Source organism: Eulemur rufifrons, chromosome 24 (assembly GCF_041146395.1).
Source record: "Eulemur rufifrons isolate Redbay chromosome 24, OSU_ERuf_1, whole genome shotgun sequence".
Lineage (NCBI taxonomy): Eukaryota > Metazoa > Chordata > Mammalia > Primates > Lemuridae > Eulemur > Eulemur rufifrons.
In genome coordinates this window covers 26,672,234-26,681,519 of record NC_091006.1, presented here as the reverse complement: position 1 = coordinate 26,681,519, position 9,286 = coordinate 26,672,234, and the positions used below count along the sequence as shown (strand labels likewise).

The 9,286-nt window shown below is 32.3% G+C and overlaps 1 non-coding gene across 1 annotated transcript; it reads right to left on the bottom strand.

Moving 5' to 3' along the window:
* Nucleotides 1–8,150: 8,150 nt before the first annotated feature.
* On the bottom strand, nucleotides 8,151–8,255 carry LOC138375238 (U6 spliceosomal RNA). The gene has a single exon (XR_011231481.1). It is a non-coding gene; the product is annotated as a U6 spliceosomal RNA (small nuclear RNA).
* Between the last annotated feature and the right edge of the window lie 1,031 nt (nucleotides 8,256–9,286).

The window sequence follows — 9,286 nt, the reverse complement described above, 5'->3', positions numbered from 1 at the left end:
GTAGAGGAGAAATACAATGGCACAATTTTTAGAGAGAGATAAAAATTACCAATAAAAGAAAGCTTATTAATTCATAATTAAATAAAAAATTTAAAAAAATGTTCATGTAATTATATCTGAAAGCCCCCTTTCCTTGCATTTTTCCTCTACGATGCATTCCTTTGAGGCATAGCTTTTCTTTTCATGTAGTAGCTGTCAGTATAATAAATAAAACAGAAAAGATTTAGGTGGCTTTGCGAAAAAGCCTTTATCTTATTATCAACATTAAGACCTACTGATCCTCGGGCGGGGCAAAGGCAATATATGTAAGCTAAACATTTGTTCCCCTGTAAAATGCTGAAATAAAAAAAATTAACTCCCCCCTCCAAAAAAACCCTACTGATCATAAAATAATAGATAAAATAAAATAGTTTTATAACTCATATTTAATGAAATACGACTTTTTTGTAAGCAAGATTTAACTTTTTAATACCTGTGTATGCTGGTTGAGAGCCTATGTATTAAGTATATTGACATAAATGTTACTTTGAAAGAAATGCATAACAAAGGAAACTCAAAATGTACCACTTAGTACCTATCTTCTATTTGCAAGATGATGACATAGTCAAACAGGAATAATTCCAATAGATGCAGATGATACCATAGCACTTCATGCCTCATCCTGTTGTGAAGAATAACTATAGGTCATAAAGCTTTTAAAACGCACATTGCTTCTGCGAACTTAACTCCTGTTCTTGGAACTTCTGCCAAAAATAATCAGCAAATTTTTGATGAAATGTATTCCATAGGATGCGATAAAGTTTATATTATTAATTAAAAAAAAAGTATTTCAATATTGCCTTCTGTTTACTGAATTGCATTTGCATCACAGTATTCCAATGGTCAGTAGATTGGATGTTAAAAAGCCAAGAAAATATAGATAAACTAACATTTCTATCTTAGTTTATAAATATTCAATAAATCTCCATTTATTTTAAAATGTCTTCATTCTTTTATTAATTCACCTGAAAGTGCATTGTAGTAGAACAATACAAGTGCTTGATAGAGTATTAAAGTAGCTTTTATAAGAATATTATTTAGAATCAGACATGAATGTAATTAAAATGATTATTTGAAAGCAATAGAGACTCGAGAGAATTAAAATGATTTATACTATTTAAGCAAAATCACAATATAAGTTTTGAAAAGTAAATGACTGCATCCAGAATATAAATTTTCTTTTTAAAAATGTTTGTTCAGAAAAACATTATTTAACATTTTTATCAATTTATGGGTCTTTGGTTGAGAGTTTTCAAAATAACATTGCATCCAAGGCAACATTAAATAGGAAGATATATCAGAAATGCTGCACAGTCATAAATTTATTTCAGAATTGGTATTTTTTATCATACTCACCAGGCAGAAAGAATCCTTTAAAGTTTTATTTTGACACTATCACTATTAAAGGCTGAGCTATAAATTCTAAATAATTGTCTTCAAAGTTCCAAGCTCACAACCATTTTCCAAGCTTCATATATCAATATATTTTGCACGTCAGTGTTGTACTGTGTGACATTTACACTATCTTTTTCCCCTTTGTGCATACTTCTACCCAGAATTTTTATTTACCTGTTCTTATATTCTAGAGATATTTTTCCTCTTTATTTTTTCTTGCTATTTCACATTTTATTAGAGCATTTACTTCATTATTTTGGAAAATTTTAACTTCTCCCCTAATCGTTTTTAAGATTTAATATCAAGTGTGGTCACCCTGATACTCCAATATCTATTATATTGAAAACGTAATCTCTTGTATTATTTAGGCAAGACAAGTATAGTAGAATTACTAAAACAGATAAAGGTTTGATTTATGTAAAGCAGTGACGTGGTGACTTCAGGACCCAGTGTTGTACACAACAAGAAGCCTCTAGAAGTTTGTATATAATAAGTATTGGCCTCTCAGTTATGTAGTCCAGAAATATCTTGGCCCTTAGTTTGTTACATATTTTTCTTCTGTCTTCCTCAACTCTTCCCAGAAAAAAGGGTTAATTAGAGCATTATATAAACATGCTATCATTTAATCATATTGATCACCCACGTTAAGAAAAGAGGACAGTTAGAACTTTAATTATAATCTCTAATTATTTCAAGAACCTAAAAAATAATCTTTCATAAAAACAAGAAACAACATTCAAAATTGAGACATACAAAAGTTAAATAAGTCTCTCTTTGTTTCAACAGCAATAAAAATTTAGAATATAATGCAAGAAAGATTTTCCACTTTTCTTTGGTATGGGGCTTAAGGAGTTCTTCACATAGCTGGTTAAATAAATCTTTGGTGAATAGGAGAGGTGTATCTGAACTTCTACACAGGTGCTACAGAGACAATTGTGTTATCTTAAAGGTACCTCAAGAAAATGAGAAGACAAACCAGACTGGAAGAAAATATTTGCAAAAAAACATACCTGTTAAAAGACTGTTATCTGAAGTATATAGATATCTTGTACAACAGTAAGAAAATAAAAAGTCAGATTAAAAAACAGGCCTAAGATCTTAACAGACACTTCACCAAAGAAGACACACAGATGCCAAATAAGCCTGTGAAAGCCTGTTCCACATCACCTCATCAGGGAATGCAAATTAAAACAACAATGAGATACAATTAAACACCCATTATAAAGGCCCAAATCTAGGACACTATGAAGAAAAAGTGCTGGCTAGGATATGCAGTAACAAGAACTCTCATTCCTTGCTGATGAGAATGCAAAATAGCATAGCCACTTTAAAAGACAGATTAGCAGTTTTCTGTAAAGCTAAATATACTCTTAACATATAATCCAGCAATTGTGTTCCTTGGTATTTACCTAAAGGTATTTAAAACTTATGTCCACACAAAAACCTGCACACGAATGCTTATAGCAGCTTTATCCATAATTGTCTATGACATTAGATATTACCAGAAATGACCATTTGGAAGATCATGAAAAACTTTTCAAATTTTATTTATTTGAATATAATTAGTATAGACTATGGTTTATTTTCAGCTTTATAAGCTTATAAATTTGATTTTGTCACTACACAAATGGACTCATACTAACAAAGTTCACATAAATCAATAAAACACACATACACACATATATGTATGCATGTATGTATATATAGTATTTGAGTAGCCAAAATACAGGTAAAACTTACAAATTTCTCAGCTATGTTTGTTTACAAACTTGACTCTGGATCAAAGATTCACTGACCTCACTATGTTAAGGAAAGTATCTCCATATTTCAAAACACTACTTTTTCTAAACATTTGATTCATTGTCAATTTTTGGTAACCAGAATTATTTTTATGCCCATTGTTTCAAATGTATTTGCATTAAATCTGGAAAGCCTTCAGTAGTTCTATCCTCAAACATAAATTGAGCTCTAGGCCCCCAGAGAAAACTGATTATTCCTGAAAGAAAAAAAATTTCTTAGAACTCAGCCTTTCACCTGATGGAAGAGAATATCCCCTAACATCCACGACTAAGTCATCAAAGGGTAACTAAAAATGCAAGCCCATGTTCCCAAACACATTGGAATCCACTTATTGGAAAGAAATTTTTTTAATATATAAAAAGAGTTGATTGGTTCTTTGTATAATGTTAATCACTGTATGATTGAACTCCTTCATTGGCAGGGAGTTCACTCTCCTGCTGATTGTACCTCCATACTTAGATATCATTGAGAATATGAAACTTTTTTGCTTATTTTGAACTGACATCACCCTGAAACTTCTGTTAGTCACAGTTCTTTACGTTGATAGATAGCAACTTGAATTAACTAGCCAAGATGCAAATATTGGTATATTTGAAAACAACTCCAAAATCTTTTCTTTATCAAAGTATAGTGAGATCTTTCAACTTTATGACCACATTTTGACTTTTCATCAGGATTGATAAACTTTAAACTTTGTTTTATGTCCCTATTAAAGTGTGATTCCCAGAACTCTTCATATCAGATACAATTATATTGAAAAGCCAAATTGAAGTTAGCAGTTCCAAAATTTTTGACTAATTAAATTGGATATTTTTCAACATTCTAATTATATTTTGCTTATGTAAGCATCATAGACTTTCCAAAAGGTTATGCAAATCCGCATGTAGGTCAGAACTCTGATTTATAAGCATAAGTGTGAGTTCTCATTGAATCATATTTACTTTATGGGAAGATACTGTGTTTCCAGTTTTTCTTTAAGAGAAGGAAAATATTACAAATGTATATGAGTCTGTTTATCTTAAATGTTGCCTTCCATTAAATGTGACAGGCACATTACTTTACTGAATTTTTAATCATCACATGGATAATTGCTCAGTACATTCTGCATCTGTTAGTTTCACACTCCAAGTCGCTAGCCCTGCTGATATGATTTGCCTTTATCAGTGTCGGCATCAATAAAGGGGCAAGTGCACTATATGCCTCTTCTGTGGGAAATAAGTGAGCTTCCTCTCATTCTTGTATTTCTCGTCAGATATTACATTGCAGTATTAATTCCCTAAGTTATGCAATTAAAATTGTATTTCACATATATGCCTGAAGATAAGTTTGTAACCTATTTGTTAAATGAAAAAATATATTTTGTCTTTCCATTGTCATCACATACCCATCTTAAAATCTGGATTTAGAAGTGTTAGGCCCTTGAAATCTTACAAATTTATCTTGAAGTGTTATGAATTTATAATATTATAAATATAAAACTTTTGTATTACTGAAACTGACACATTCTTTATTGAGATCATGGAGGAATTGCATTATCTTTGTTTGCTAGTTATAATTAGGCAGAAATGATAGTTCTATACTAATTGTTAACCTGTTATCATCTCTCACCCAGACCAAGTCAGTAAGTTTCTGTTTTCCCTGATTCAAATGTTACTTCAAACCCATTCATTTTTCTAAAACATAAAACCTAGCAAGTCCACTGATGGATAAATGGATAAAGAATCATACACACACAAACACACACACACACACACACACACACACACATAATGAAGTATTATTCAGCCCATTTTTAATTTCAAAGTATTATGCGGGTACAAATATTTTTGGTTACATTGATCATTTTTATAATGCTTAAGTCATGGTTATAAATGTGCCTGTCACCCAGATAGTGTTCATTATACACATTAGGTAGGTTTTCACCCATCCCCACTTGACCCCTTCTCCCTGCTTGATTTCTGTTGAGTTTTACTTCCATCTGTGCACATGAGTGCTGATCAGTTAGTTCTAATTTAATAGTTTGTACATGTGGCATTTGTTTTTCAAATCAGGAAAGAGGAAGTCTAATGACCACTTTTTGCAGACAGTAGGATCTTATATCTAGAAAACCCCAAAGATTCCACCAAGAGACTCCTAGAATTGATAAATAAATTCAGCAGTCTCAAGTTCCAAAATCAGTGTGCACAAATCAGTACCATTCCTATACACCAATAACAGTCAAGCTGAGAGTCAAGTCAAAGACTGAACACCATTCACAATTGCTACAAAGAAAATAAAATACCTAGGATTATACTTAACCAAGGAGGTGAAAGATCTATTCAACCTTAGAAATGAGGGAGATCTTGCCATTTTTGATAACATGGGTGAATGTAGAGGACATTATGCTATGTGAAATAAGCCAAACACAGATAGAGAAATACTGCTAACTAGCATTTATATGCAATTTTTTTAAAAAAGTTGAATCCATAAAACAGAGAGAAGATAGTGGTTACCAGGAAAGGGATAGAGGAGAAATGGGGATATGTAGGTCAGAGAAAACAAAATTGCAGTTATATGGGATGAACACATCTAAAGATGTAACATACAGCATGAAGACTATAGTTAATAATAGTGTAGACTTCACGTAATTTTACCTTAAAAAATTTGAAAAGGTAACTATGTGAGGTGATGAATATGTTCATTTGGTGGATTGTAAAGGAATCATTTCACTACATATATGCATAGCAAAACATCACGTTGTAGCCCTTAAATATACACAAGAAAAGTCACGGAATTGTTTAGTAAAAAAAAAAGACAAATTTTTTAATGAAAAAAGAGCATAGAAGCATTAGGGTAAATCTAACCAATGCCATCAATTAAAATGTTATAATTTTTATGCCAGCATTTATAACATATATGTTTATACGATGTTAATAATTTATTATCTAAGTATATAATTATTTTTAAAAACAAACAATGGACACTCAATAATTTCAGAGCTATATTGTATTCTATTCAGTAAGCTCAGCTGTGCAAATATAAACCGTATTTGTCACAGGAACCATGCCAGGCACTGGCTTTATTACCCTAATGAGTGTCTGATAATAGTTTCTAGAAGTAAAACCAAAGATTCTAGGAAGAAAAAAAGCCATATTGTTAATTTAAAAGTAATGGTGATACCACAACCTATATTTTCAAATATACTTATGTGCTCCACTTACAGATGTTAAAATTCCTGTCCTGAAATATACATAAAAAATACTTGCTGAATTTACAAAATGATGTAGATAAACTTGTATCCCAAACATGATATTCCAGTAAATTTTGAATTCATTCTTTACTGTATCCTTTTTTAGCATTACTGACAGAAATACATCACATACAAGTTCTAAGCATTGTCAATAGAGTCACGAATCAACCATTTCATCTTTAAGGTGGAATCCCAGTGTACAATGTATTGGTAAACAGCTTTCTGTCATGTGAAAAGAGAAATTAAGTAATTCATTTATGTTTAGAAATTTGGCTGGTTTTACCCATATTGAGCAACTGGACAGAAAAATGGTGCCATCTAAGCAGAGAAGGGGGCATATAATTTTGTGCGTTTCTTTTCTCCAGAGAACTTGATTGTGTGTAAGTAGGCCAGCATTTCCCTTTGTCTTGCATTCTGTTCTCACACATTATGCCAACCTGTCTTCTGAACACATAGTCACACTATGCAGCCAAGTTACAAGACCATCTGGTGCCCATAACATTCCAGAAAACTGAAATTCTGAGAAGCAGTGGTCTTTAAGTGCCTGAATGAAACACTCTCACCTAAGCTAATAAATAACTTGACAATTGTATGTGCAGCCAAATGTAGATCATTACGTTTAAATTTGACTTCAGTAACTGTGTATGTATGTGTGTGTGTCTATGTCTGTGTGTTTATGAGAATTACGACTGTCATTAACACAGTTCTGGCGGAAATTAAGTGAAATAAACAAGGCACAGAAAGGCAAATATTGCATTTTCACACTCATATATGGGACCTAAAAAAATTGATCTCATGGAGGTAGTGAATAGAATGGTGGCCACTAGAGGTTGGTAAGGGTGGTGGGAAGGGGTAATGAAGAGGTGTTGGTTAATGGTAATACTGTTAAATAAGAGGAAAAAGTTCTAGTGTTCAATAGTGCAACAGGGCAACTATAGTTAATAATAATTTATTATATTTCTAAATTGCTTAATTTTAAAAGTAAGAATTTGGGAAGCGTTTTCATGCTTTAAATGAGTCTTCTCGGCAGATCGTTTGTTGTTTAAAAAACTCTACTTCAGGGAGATAGCTATTTTGATTATGTCTCAGGGTGCTACCTGTTTTAATTATGAAATATGTCTATATTATTTCTTCTTAAGTGTCCTCAAAGAGTCTGGTTTCTTTTGACACTATATAATTGCATCTTCCTTTGGCATCTATATAGTAAAACTATAGCGGTCTCTCTCTATATGTAGAAAACTTGGTGTGGATAAAACACACTGTATTTTCTTTTATTTTGTAAACAAATTAAGAAAGAAAAGAATAGAAAAAGATACTAATGTATCTCAGCCTATTTGCTGCAGCTCATAGCTCTGGAGGCCTCCCAGGTTTTCATCCCCTTAAAGCAAAACTAAGGGAGAAGCTGTCCTCTTTTGAAAACAACAACAACAAAAGTATTGTAGTCCACCAGGATAGCCACTACTATATGGGGATAAGAGAAATCATTTAAATGTTCCAAAGCATACAGAGAGAAAATAGGAAAGAGAAGCCATTTTCTGAATACACCAACCTTAGTTTGATTCTTGATCAATCTTGAAATCCACTTTCAAATGCCTAGTCCTCAATAAGTGGCAAAACTTCTTTCTGCTGATTGCCCATCAGTTTTTGCATTTATATTCCTTCTCTTCTGGACATTTCTATTTTTTTTAATTATATGTAATGCTTCACGAATTTGAGTGTCATCCTTGCACATGGGCCATGCTAATCTTCTCTGTATTGTTCCAATTTTAGTATATGTGCTATCGAAGTGAACATATTTTCTGCACATTTCTAAAGAACTCAAAATCCCATATGCGTCCTCACTGGTTTGTCCTCTATACTATATAACCTCTATAACTCTATACATCCTTCTACAGAGGGAATTTAAGGGAGAACAAAGACAAAGATGCAAAATTGGGAAGCCATCTTCCCAGAATGTTTTTTAAGCTTTAAGAGCTGCCTTTTATAACCAAACTAAGATGTATTTTTCTCAAAATAACCTCATGTTGTTAGAATATTCTTACCTGGACTGAGCAGTTTTTCTCACCATATCATCTTTCTAAGCCAAGTGTCTCTTCTTTTGGCATTAATGAATGCCCATTATTCTTCCAATGACATTATTTCTTCTTTCCTTGGATAATTCTTCCAGATATTTCCACTCTCACCTCAGCACTACTTCTCTGAGAGACTTCCCCCAGCCCCCAACTCTCAATTAAGTGACTCTTCCAAGAGCTCTTATAGTTTATAGTGCAGTACTTGACTTAGTGGAGCACAGATCATTCTACCTTTAAATTCTTGGTTCTTTCTCTACACATGCTACTAAAGCACAGGTTTCCTAAGGTCAAGAATAATTTTTAAGTTATTCATGGTTGTATCCTTAGCCTTTTCTATAGCCTCTTGCATATAATAGTCACTCATTAATTATTTGGTGAATACAGAGCAGCATAGTCAATTATTTGAATAATGAAATCTAATAACTATATTTGAAAATTCAACATAGCTTATAGTAAGATCCTCTCAAAACCTTCTTTGTTTGTTGTTTTTCAAATTACAACTGTTACAAAGTGTTATTATTATAACATGTGAAGCAATGTAGGGAAAGACGTCTAAAAGCCAAGCTAATCATGCCTTCCCATTTTCCACCTCCTCACCCCAGTGTGTCACTGATATGTAAACAAAATTATTTTGTTTGTTCATTTTACTGAAATACAATCATGTTAGAATAAGTTGGCAGCTTGCTTTTGTCTCATCACCATATAAAATGGTCCTGGCTACAAACCAGTGATTATACATCAAACTTCTCAA